At 41.2% G+C, this 11,663-nt stretch overlaps 1 long non-coding RNA gene across 1 annotated transcript; it reads left to right on the top strand.

The window, feature by feature from the left end:
- The first annotated feature begins 694 nt into the window (after positions 1 to 694).
- LOC117673143 (uncharacterized) lies at positions 695 to 11,098 on the top strand. The gene is made up of 2 exons (XR_004593449.3): positions 695 to 792; positions 9,924 to 11,098. It is a non-coding gene; the product is annotated as an uncharacterized LOC117673143 (long non-coding RNA).
- The last annotated feature ends 565 nt before the right edge of the window (positions 11,099 to 11,663 follow it).

Genomic DNA, 11,663 nt, shown 5'->3' with positions numbered 1-11,663 from the left:
ACAAGAACCGGTAGTAAAACTGGCGGGAGGCTCTGCCCACCGCCCCGGATGTCATCATAGGTGATCTGCGTATGTGCAGAAGCTTCTGAGCATGTGCCGAATCTCGGCAAGTGTGCAAGCAAAGCAAACACACAAGTGCAATCCCGTTGCGAACCGGTAGTAAAGGTAAGTAGAACCCACCCCTTATCCAAATGTGAGAGGCTGAATAATTTCGGTTCAAAATCTATTGGTCTTTCCAGACAATGGTCTGGATTCAGAATTTGTCAAAGTTGTGCCACTAAAACCAGTGAAATCTGGTTAGATTCAGTCCTGCTGGACAATGGGACAAATCTGTTTCAAGGTCTGCCCTAAACACAGCCAAGTCTGCTTTTACCCCTGAATTTAAAAAGCAAACAGGAGACTATTAAGCACCTCAGCAGTGGCTGAAACACTTAATGGAGCGTCTATAACAAGAGGCAATTCACATCCAAAGAGCTATGGATTCCGTGCAAAAAAAGACAAATAGGCAGCTTTAGTGATTGGCTTGGTAGCTTCCTAGAGACCTTTGTGTGGCATGCATGTAGGTCACAAAGGTGGAGGAGCAGGTGAACTTTGATAGGTGGATAAGGGAGGCAGGTCATCTCCTTGGGAATTCTAATGGCTTTATGACTTCATCCCCGAAGGCTGAAGGGTCAGTTACTGTCAGTTATCAGTTATCAGAGTGAAGATGCCTTCCTAGAGTTAAGTTGCTCTTCAGTGGGGCTCTTAGACTCTGGGGAAACTTCCCTCCTTTTGTGGCCAACTCTCAGAGGGGTAAGTGAGGGTCAGAGTTTGGGTGAGTTTAGGGTGGGGGTGAGGGCAAGAAGGTGAGGAAGAGGATGATGGTGAGGGTGAAAGTTGAGGGAGAGGCTGAGAGGAAGGGAGAGGTTGAGTCAGGGAAGGGATCAGGGGAAGAGGGGCAGGGAGGGGAAGGGGTATGGGGAAGGGGAGAGAGAAGAAAAAGTAAAAAGAGGAGGGGCAGGGGAGGGGGAAGGAAGGAAGGTGGGAAAGGGGAGGATGAGAGGGGCAAAAATATTTTTTAATGCCTTTCTGGAAAAGCTTTAGGCTTCCCAGAAGCTGTCCGACTCAGGCTTAAATTTACCTCCCCCATTTCAGAGGCTGTAGCATCTTCATATGGCTTGAATGGGAACGGCTGATCTCCAAACCTGGGTTAACAAAACATACTTGCTGTGCCCCACAAACCAGGCCTACATTGTGGCTTCTGGGAAGCTCCCTCTCAGCCTCACCCACCTCATACGGTTGTTGTGGTAGGGAAACTAGCAGAAGGCGGGCTTGAGCCCCAGAGCAAAGGCAGGTGCAAGCCAGCAAAAGAAGCGCCCACCAGCAAATCCTGCTGCCTTGAGTGAAGCCCCTCACTCCACTTGCTCCGCCGCGCTCCACTGCCCTCCTCACCCCCCCACCCAGCCATGTATATTATAGATAGACTCATTCCTATAAGCAGCAATTACTTGTGCTTTGGCTATGTTCCATTTCATCAAACCAAGATTTAGACCAGGGCTTGGGTAGCTGGAATATGAGGGATGACTAGGCTGTGTTTTTGAGCCAATGAATCTCTGATACAATGAATTTATTTCAAGGGCAATGTGGTTTATACATTTAGATGGTCTCAAATCAACAGTCAAGGAGCAACAAAAATTGAGATGGGATCATAGCCAGTTTATTTGCCCATATAGGTCTAAAGGTCCTGCCCATAGAGAGTTAATCATAGGGTAGCAAGAAGCAACAACTTGTACTTTTAAAAAATGACTCCCTTAAGTGGAATTAACATAATTGTTCCTAGTCGGCGAATTTGTTGGAATGTACCAAATGCCAGTATCCTGTCTTGAACAGCAGTATTGCATTCTTTGATAAAAATATATTACTATATTGTACTAAATATTATTTTAATGACTATGCACAGACAATAAGTCAAGAACACACATTGAAAAAAACTGTGAACTTTGGCTTAATTCTTAGAAAATGATAATGAGACAATGAATCACAACTTCTCTCTTACAATGTAATTCTAGAGGAAGAAAGCCAGGAAATTGGAAATGTCATGTCTTGTACTCTTTTGTCTTTTAAAAAAAAAACTTAGGGATGTTGGAGGCGAGAGGGAGAGACAGGAGAAGGGGGAGATGGAGGAAAGGAAGGAGGAGGAGGAGGGAGGAGGAGGAGTGGAAGGGGGAAAAGGAGAAGTAGGAGAAGTAGTAGTGGAAGAAGACGTAGTAGTAGTGGAAGAGGAAGAGGAAGAGGAAGAGGAAGGGAGAAGGAGGAGGCATTTCACCCACATTTTGCAACAGCTGCATTCACTGTTAATAGGCTCCTAGGCACACACCTATCACCAAAGGATATTGTAGGCAAAACAGAGGCGGCTGGAGCAATTACATAATCCGCTTAAGTTCCTGAAAGAAACCCTAAAGGTGCTTTTTCAAAAGGCAAGTGGACTTCATTTTTCCTTGAAGACGTTTCACTTCTCATCCAGGAAGCTTCTTCAGTTCTGACTGAACTGAACCGCTACTGCGGTTTCAAGGACTTGCATGGGTGCAATGAGTAGTGAACGTGCAATTGTTTCCTGTACTGCAGTTGCGTCAAACTGTCACTTCTGTTTCTGTTGCATAGCTGTTCTTTTTATATGTCAGTTAATTTTAATGTTCTGGATAGAGAGAAGTTCTATAGAACAGTAAGTCGGATCAACCAATCAGCACACAGGGTGCACACCTCCCTAGAAGGCACAGTTGAGATTTGGGAGGTGTGCACATTGACCTGTCTGAGTCACATGCAACTTCCACTTACCCATCCATCCCTGGGATGACAGCTATGGGCTGTTGTGAGCAACACTAAATCAGCCTTAACAGGAAAAAGGGAGAGACGATTTCCTGGGGTGGAGGGTGGGATATATTCCCCTGGCAGAAAATATCCTGGCAAAACTGGGACTTCTGGCCATCAAAGTGTGTTGGAAAGCAGCAAGATTTACACTGCCCACACTCTGGTCTTCAAAATCCAAGACTAATATAGACTTTTCCAGATGTCAACTAAACCAGAGGTGAAATGCTACCGGTTCGCTCCATTTCGGGTGAACCGGTAGTGATAAAAACTACCGTTTCGGGTGAATAGGTAGTAACAAAAAGCTACTGGTTTGGTTGAACCGGTAGTTTAAAAAGCTACCGGTTCGGGCGAACTGGTAGTTAAAAAAAGCTACTGGTTCCTCCGAACCGGTATTTCCGATGATCAGCTGTGCGGCTCGGTTTAGCTTTGCTGGAAAACAGAAAATCCTGCTTTCTAGCGAAGCTAAATTGTGCGGCACACCTGATCCCCCCATCGCTGTTCTACTTATTTGCCAAGCATCCTTTTGGTGCGTACTGTGCATGCACATGCAGCACATTTGTTGTGCATTGTGCATGTGCGTGCACAGCACATGCTTGCTACACAGCACGCATGTGCAGCCAGCGAACTAGTAGCAAACCGGTTCAGATTTCACTACTGCACTAAACCTAATTTGGATGAGACAAACCATACTCAACGAGTAGTCCTTAACAGTACTACATCTACATGGAGGAGGAAAGTAAGCAGTGGGGTACCACAAGGTTCCATTTTAGGCCCAGTACTCTTCAATATCGTCATGACTTATATGAAAAAAATAAAAGGAGAACTCATCAAATTTGCAGATGATACTAAGCTGGAAGGAATAGCCAACACCTCAGAAGACAAGCTCAGGATCCAAAAAGATCTTGATAGCCTTGAACAATGGGATCTATTCAACAAAATGAAATTTCATCTGGAGAAAAGCAAGATTTTACAACTGGGCAGGAAAAGCCAACAGTACAAGTACAGATTAGGCGAAACCTGGCTCAAAAACAGTAACTCTGAGAGGGCCCTTAGGGTCGTAGTGGACGATCACTTAAACATGAGTCAGCAGCGTACAGCAGCAGCCAAAAAAGCTAACACAATCCTTGGTTGTATAAACAGAGGCATAGAATCAAAATCACGTGTAGCCTTAGTAAGGCCACACCTGGAATACTGTATCCAGGTTTGGTCACCACGTTACAAAAAAGATGTTGAGACTTTGGAAAATATGCAAAGAAGAGCAACTAAGATGATTAAAGGCCTGGAGACTAAAACATATGAAGAACGGTTGAAGGATTTGGGTATGGCTAGTTTAGAGAAAAGAAGGACTGGGCAGACATGATAGCAGTATTTCAGTGTTTGAGCGGCTGCCACAAAGAGGAGGGAGTCAACTTATTCTCCAAAGCACCAGAGGGCAGGACAATAAACAATGGATGGAAACTACTCAAGGAGAGAAGCAACCTGGAATTAAGGAGAAACTTTCTGAGAGTGAGAACAATTAACCAGTGGAACAAGTTGCCTTCAGATGTTGTGGGTGCTTCATCACTGGAGGTTTTTAAGATGAGACTGGATAGGGTCTCTTGCTTGAGCCGGGGGCTGGACTAGAGGACCAAGGTCCCTTCCAGCTCTGTTCTGATTGAGATTGATTGAGACGGTCTTAATTTATAATCTGAAACTTTTGCCTGAATGAAAATCTTGAGGTCAGTTTTCTGACCGTAAGGCTATAAAAGTTGATACGGAAAAAAAAAAAAAAACATGTTGCTGATATTCTCATCCTGAGATCCCCAACATTAGTTGCTTAGGTGCACCATACAATCGGAGCTTTCATCCCAACTCCATAAAAATATTCAGTGATTCTCTTAACAAGGGTGGGTCAAGAAAGGTTGTAATATGATGCAAAATTCACTTAACAACTTTCTCACTTAGCAAGAGAAATTTTTGGGCTCAATTGTTTTTTTTTTTTAATTGAAAAAGTTTTACAATTACATTTTCTCCCCAATTTCCCCCCTCCCTCCCTAACCTCCCTAACCCTCCCTAGCCCTCCCTAACCCTCCCCTCCCCCCTGACTTCCTCAGAATATAATCCAAATCAAAATCCCCTTTTTATAAAACTTGAACCCATCCACCCCCTATATATTTTTCACATCTTCACAAAATTCTATTATTCTATCCCTATATAATACTTTCAATTAAAAGCTATCTGGTATTTCCTAGTTTGATATTTATTCTGCACATAATCTATCCACTTTTTCCACTCCCATACATAAATCTCTTGTGAGCGATCTTTTAAGTATGCTGAAATCTTCGCCATCTCTGCAAAACTGGCCATCTTCAAAGTCCATTCTTCAATAGTAGGCATAGCTTCATTTTTCCAATATTGACCTATCAATAATTTCGCTGCTGTTATCATATACAATATCAACTTTGTTTCACCCAATGTAAAACCCTTAACTATACCCAGCAAAAACAATTGTGGAGAAAACTGAATTTTTTTCTTCAAAACATTCTGCATAACCCACCAAGGCTCAATTGTGATCAAGGACTACCTGTAATGATGACACTCTCAGTCTTTGATTCCAGTCTGTTATATATGTTGATTGAACACCAACACTTGCCAAATTAGGGTCTGAGTGGTCTCAAAGGTGTTTTTTCAGAAGGCAACTGGACTATTTCCCTCCTTCTCCCTTTCTTTTCCCTTGAGGAAGAAGATGACATTTCGCTTCTCCTCCAAGAAGCTTCATCAGTTCTGGCTGGATGGTAGATGGAGAGGAGGGAGATGGAAAAATTCGTTCTGAATTGGAGATGGTAGAACAGGGGTGTCAAACTCGCAGCATCACATTGTTGTCACGTCACATATTGCAACTTTCCCCCCCTTTGCGAAACTGGGGATGGGCGTGGCCAGCATGCGACGCATCTGGTCCGCAGGCCTCAAGTTTGACATCGCTGTGGTAGAAGAATTTTATTTCTTTGCAGTCACCTGGTCGTTAGCACTCTCTCTGAGAGGCGTTGAGTCCACTTGGAGGTTTATCTATGCCCTCAGGGTCACCTGAATCAGTGTGCAAATGGGTGTGGAATCTTCTTGGAGTTGCTGAAAGGACTGTGTTGTAGATAGGTGATAGCTGATGTCTTATCTCTCACTAAATGTGACCCAGGGTCCGTAAGATGCCCAGATCTGCTCTAGTCTGAAGAATTTCTCAAGGCAACCACCCAGAGTTACTGGGAGTTAAGAGGTATATAAATTTAATTACATTATTTGTATTATGTTTTTCTCTTGAATTTATCCGAGAATTAATCATATATACGGTATATTCTTATTACCTTCTTTTTCTAGTTCATTAGGCTTGTGGTAACATTTTAACCAGTGGTGGGATTCAAGTAATTTAACAACCGGTTCTCTCCCTAGTGATTTCTTCCAACAACCAGTTTGCCAAACTGCACAGAAAGTTAACAGTCGGTTCTCCCGAAGTGGTGCGAACTGGCTGATTCCCAATACTGATTTTAACTATGTAAACAAACTGATGTTTTTACCAAGCACTCCCAAATAGTACTCAGAAAATAACTTTGTTTTTCCTCATTCTCAAGAAAGCGCCTTCCAAATTTCCCTCTTCAGATGATTTATAATAAACAGCTTGCCACTATTTTCCCAAGAACTTGCAAAACACTGCAGTAATGAAATAAGCATAGAAAACACATCAGGAAACATATCTATATTTTTAAAAGCGGAAATCATACGTAAACATTTTGTAGTACACTTTTTTTTTTTACATTTACTCTCTTTGCAAACAGGGTACCTTACAGTTCTGATCTGGGAAGTTTAAAACAAATCAAATTGGGATTTAGGAAAAGACAGCACAGAAAATAGTACGATACAGTGAAAACAGAGCTGATTTTAAAATAATAGCAAGCAAGTAGATACAGCAGCAGTTGTACATAAGGCTAAGAACTATTGAGTAGTGTACTTGAAGGCTCCATTCTAGGTCCTAAATAGATAGATGATGGATGGATCGATGGATTGATTGATGATAGATGATGGGGAGGGGGGGAGGGAGGGAGAGAGAGGAATGATGGATGGACAGACAGACAGATAACAGACCAATGATAGATAGATAGATAGATAGATAGATAAATAGATAGATAGATAGATAGATAGATGAGAGAGAGAGAGAGAGAGAGAGAGACAGACAGACAGACAGACAGATAGATAGACAGACAGACAGACAGACAAACAGGCAGACAGGCAGACAGATAGGAGATAGATAGTAGATGATAAGAGAGAGTGAGATGGGTCCAGTGGTGGGTTGCCCCCGGTTTGCACCGATTCTATAGAACCGGTAGTAAAACCAGTGGGAGGCTCCGCCCACTGACCCCAACGTCATCAGAACGCTTCTGCGCATGCACAGATGAGCATGCGAGCGAGTGAAGTGAGCACGCATGGGTGGCCCCATTGCGAACCGGTAGTAAAGGTAAGTAGAACCCACCACTGGATGGGTCATGTATAAATATGATAGATGATCATAGATAAATTAGATAGATAGATAGATAGATAGATAGATAGATAGATAGATAGATAGATAGATAGATAGATAGATAGATAAGACAGAGAGACAGTAGATAGATGGTAGATGATGAGAGAGAGATAATGGTGGTTGGTAAGAAAAAAATATGCTGATGGCACAAAGATAATAAGGATTTTCACAAGGTCGAATAAGTCAATATAAAAGTGGATTACTCAAGATCTAAGCAATATGGAGTGGCGATATTGTGTTTATCCTGCATAGGGTTAGGATTAGGGTTAGGCAGTGGTGGAATTCATTTTTTTTTACTGCCGATTCTGTAGGCATGGCTTGGTGGGTGTGGTGTGGTGTGGTTTGGTGGGTGTGGCTTGGTGGATGTGGCAGGGGAAGGATACTGCAAAATCCTCATTCCCTCCCCACTCCTGGGGGAAGGATATTGCAAAATCTCCATTCCCACCCCACTCTGGGGCCAGTCAGAGGTTCTCCGAACTACTCAAAATTTCTGCTACCTGTTCTCCAGAACCTGTCAGAACCTGCTGAATTTCACCTCTGGGTTTAGGTAACCCTAAACGTAGTAGCTAGTTTGAAGTATTAGAGAGGATTGCTAGTGTTGAAGGAAACTTGAATTCCGCCTTCTAGTCAGGAGAATGGAATTGGGAAGACATCTTCTTATCCTTCAACCCAGAAAGAAAAATTTTGGTGGTGGTTTAGATCAGTTGTCATGCTGTGGACACCATGGAAGCATCTGCTTGACTGTAGTAAAAAAACAAAACAAAACAGGATGCTAAACCTTCACATTTCCTGCATTCTGGAAATGTGAAGGTCTAGCATCCTGTTTTTTTATATATACATTTATGTTGTTCTTAAAAGTCTTTTTATCTTTTTAAATTTAAATTAATAATTTTCCCCTTTTGTAGTTCCTGCATTTTTGACACTAGACCAGACGAAACCTTCACATGGTCCAACCTTCCTTCTTTCCTTCCTACCAGCCGTTCTGTGTTTGAGTGTGGGTAGATAGATGGATGGGTCGGTGGGTGTGTGGAGGGGGAAATCTCCCAAAGGGTGAGGAAGGAGATGACGTCTTCGTCAGGCTTTTTCTTCCCATTCTCACTTCCACCAACATCTTTGTTATTTAAGAACAATACATGCAGAGAAATGAGGACAATTGAAGACTATCAGAAAATGTGTATCCCCCACACATACATATGCTCTATATAGCAACGGGCTTCAGCAATAATTCCTGAAGACTAAAGAGAGAGTTTCATTGACTTTTTTTCTTTTTTTAAATTGTGATTAATTAAGCTTGATGCCTCTTGTAAGCCTCTTTGTAAGATTTGTAGTTTGGAAAAATGGATGGTAAGAAAAATATGTTTCCTTTTCTTAAGGCAAATCTTCTCTTTAAAATTACTTTTGAGTTTATTGGAAAGAAATGGACCTCTTGGTTGCTTAATTGCAGTGGCTAAGACGCTGAGCTTGTCGATCGAAAGGTCGGCAGTTCAGCGGTTCGAATCCCTAGTGCCACGTAATGGAGTGAGCTCCCGTTACTTGTCCCAGCTTCTGCCAACCTAGCAATTTGAAAGCATGTAAAAAAATGCAAGTAGAAAAATAGGGACCACTTTGGTGGGAAGGTAACAGCGCTCTGTGTGCCTTTGGTGTTTAGTCATGCTGGCCACATGACCATGGAGACGTCTTTGGACAGCGCTGGCTCTTCGGCTTTGAAATGGAGATGAGCACCGGACCTAGAGCCGGAAACGACCAGCACGCATCTGCAGGGGAACCTTTATTTTATAGCACATAAAAGAACCGGTTTGGTGCAGTGGTTATGGGTTCATGCTAGAAGCCTGGAGACTGTGAGTTCTACTTCCACCTTAGTCCCAAACCCAGCAGGGTAATCTTAGGTTAATCGCTCTCTTTCAGGCCTATGAAGGAGGCAGGGATAAACCACTTCTGAAAAATCTTTCCAAGAAAACTAGTCCAGTCAGATTCTAGGCATCAAAATTGAGTCATAAATACACACACACACACACACACACACACACACACACACACACACACACTGGCTTCCCACACTAAGTAAATTGCAAAATAAATGAAACACTCCAATTTCCTTCAAATTCCATGTATGTCAAGGTCTGTTGGAGGATTTATTCTAGAGGAATGAAGAGCATTTCATTTTTCTACACTCTATTCACACTCGCGTTAAAAGTTCTACAGTTATGAACTCTTTTTAAGTTTTTAAGTTTTTTTCTTGGACCAATGTTTCTTAGCTTTGACAGGCTGACAAGATGTGTGGCTTGCGAAACACTGTGTTGGACAATTATTGCTTCCATTAAAGCATACAGCCTGGAATTATCTTCTCCATCCAGTTCTCTTAGGAGAATAGTTTTTGAGGAAGTGCAGGAGGAACTTACAGATCTAAGATAGTACTTTGAACTAAAGATATTACTTTGGAAAGTTTAATCCTTGTGTCATTCTTTTATCTGGTGAAATAATGTTTTTTAAAAATATAATCTAATGTAACTTTCCACAATCTTGTGTCTTTCAGATCTGAGTGGACTGCAGTTACATCCACCAAGTATTTTTTTTTACACATTTTTAAAAATCTTTTTTAATATTGTTAGCCTACCAGAATCATGTACTGAGAAAGGTGGCCATATCACCAAATATCATCGACATCAGCCATTCGATTGTGTTCAACCTTCGGCCACTCTATGAATCAGCAGTCTCAAGCCCATCTGTCTCACACCGCCTCCTTCAGATCCGCCATGATCATCCTGGCATCATTCTTTATAGTATCCAGCTAATGGGTACTACGGTGGCCCCTTCTCATTTTTCCACTGATCAATCCCAGCATGATTGACTTTTCGAGTGAGTCAGCTCACTTGACATGAAGTATGATAGCTTCTTTTTGGTGATCTTGGCTTCAAGTGACATTTTTGATGATGTTCAGTCTAGGACTTTTTTTTATTATTATTTTTGAAGTCCATGAGATGTGTAATGGTTACCTCCAGCACCACAGTTCAAAGGCATCCACCCTTCTCCTATCTGCCTTTTTCAGAGTCCATGTTTCACAGCCATAAGTAGCAGTTGCAAAAATTATTGCGTTAACTAATCTGCATTTGATCGTGAGGCTAATGCCTTTACGCTTCCAGGTGTTATTCCAGATTTTGAAGTTCTTCCAAGTGCTATACACCTTCTGATCTTAGGGCTGCAGTCACCACTTTGGTCAACTTTAGAACCAGGAAGTTGAATTCCTTTACTGTTTTGATGGTCTCATTGTCCAACTGCACTCTGACCCATGTGTTCTCTGCAATTGTTATTATCTTTCTTTTCTTGATGTTGAAGCACAGTCCAAATTTTTCACATTGATCTTTGATTCTCAAGATTAACCACCAAGATCCTCCTTGCTTTCCCTGAGCAATGTCATATCATCTGCATATCGGAGGTTGTTGATAAGCCCATCGCTAGCAGAAAGCTAATTTGGCATATTTTTATGTTTTGAGTTTCAAAACGAGGGGTGTAAATCAATTCTGCTAAATTATTTCCAAACATTGCTGCTTATTTTTATCATGAAGGGCAAAATAAAACATCTTATTTAAGGCTGTCTGAAGCCAGAAGGGAAAAAAAATTATCATTTTCAACTGGAATGGCCTCAACTAGCTTCTTTGCAAAAAAAAAAAAAAAACCCCAGAAAGAAACAAAAAAAAAAAATCACGAGAAGACAGAAAGAACAAGAAGTTACAACTTCCTGACTGATATCAGTGATGTAATTGTTTGCTTTAATTTTTTCCTTAAAAAAAGGAAATACCAGTATATGCTTTTGTAAATAAAAGTTACTTAAGCTAACTATTACGCCAGGATGAAAAAAGCTTGTATTTATATTTGTGTGTGTGTATAGGATACAAGTAAATGAGCATATAGGATTTTTTTTAAAAGTTGCATTAGTAAGAATATAATTGCTGATTAAAAGAAGTAATTATTCCTTTTTATGGCATGTTATTTTTGAGTTCTGAGTCTTATTCTAAGCAAAATACAAAGAAGTTGAAATGAATTCAGACTCATCCTTAAGCAAATATGCTTAATCTTGAAAAGAGAAGATAAGGAGGAACTTTCCCAGAATTATTTGTGTTGGCCAGTGAAATCCATTAGAGTCTTGGTTTATTTATTTATTCATTTATTTTATTTAATTTATATACCGCCCTTCTCCCAAAGGACTCAGGGTGGTGAACAGCCATAATAAAAACAATGTACAAATAGAATTTAAAAGCAGATTAAAATAATTAAA

Source organism: Pantherophis guttatus, chromosome 6 (genome assembly GCF_059756535.1).
Source record: "Pantherophis guttatus breed Tessera chromosome 6, ASM5975653v1, whole genome shotgun sequence".
NCBI classification, from domain to species: domain Eukaryota; kingdom Metazoa; phylum Chordata; class Lepidosauria; order Squamata; family Colubridae; genus Pantherophis; species Pantherophis guttatus.
The sequence above is the reverse complement of the archived record's forward strand: the minus strand, read 5'-3'. Positions and strand labels throughout refer to the sequence as shown.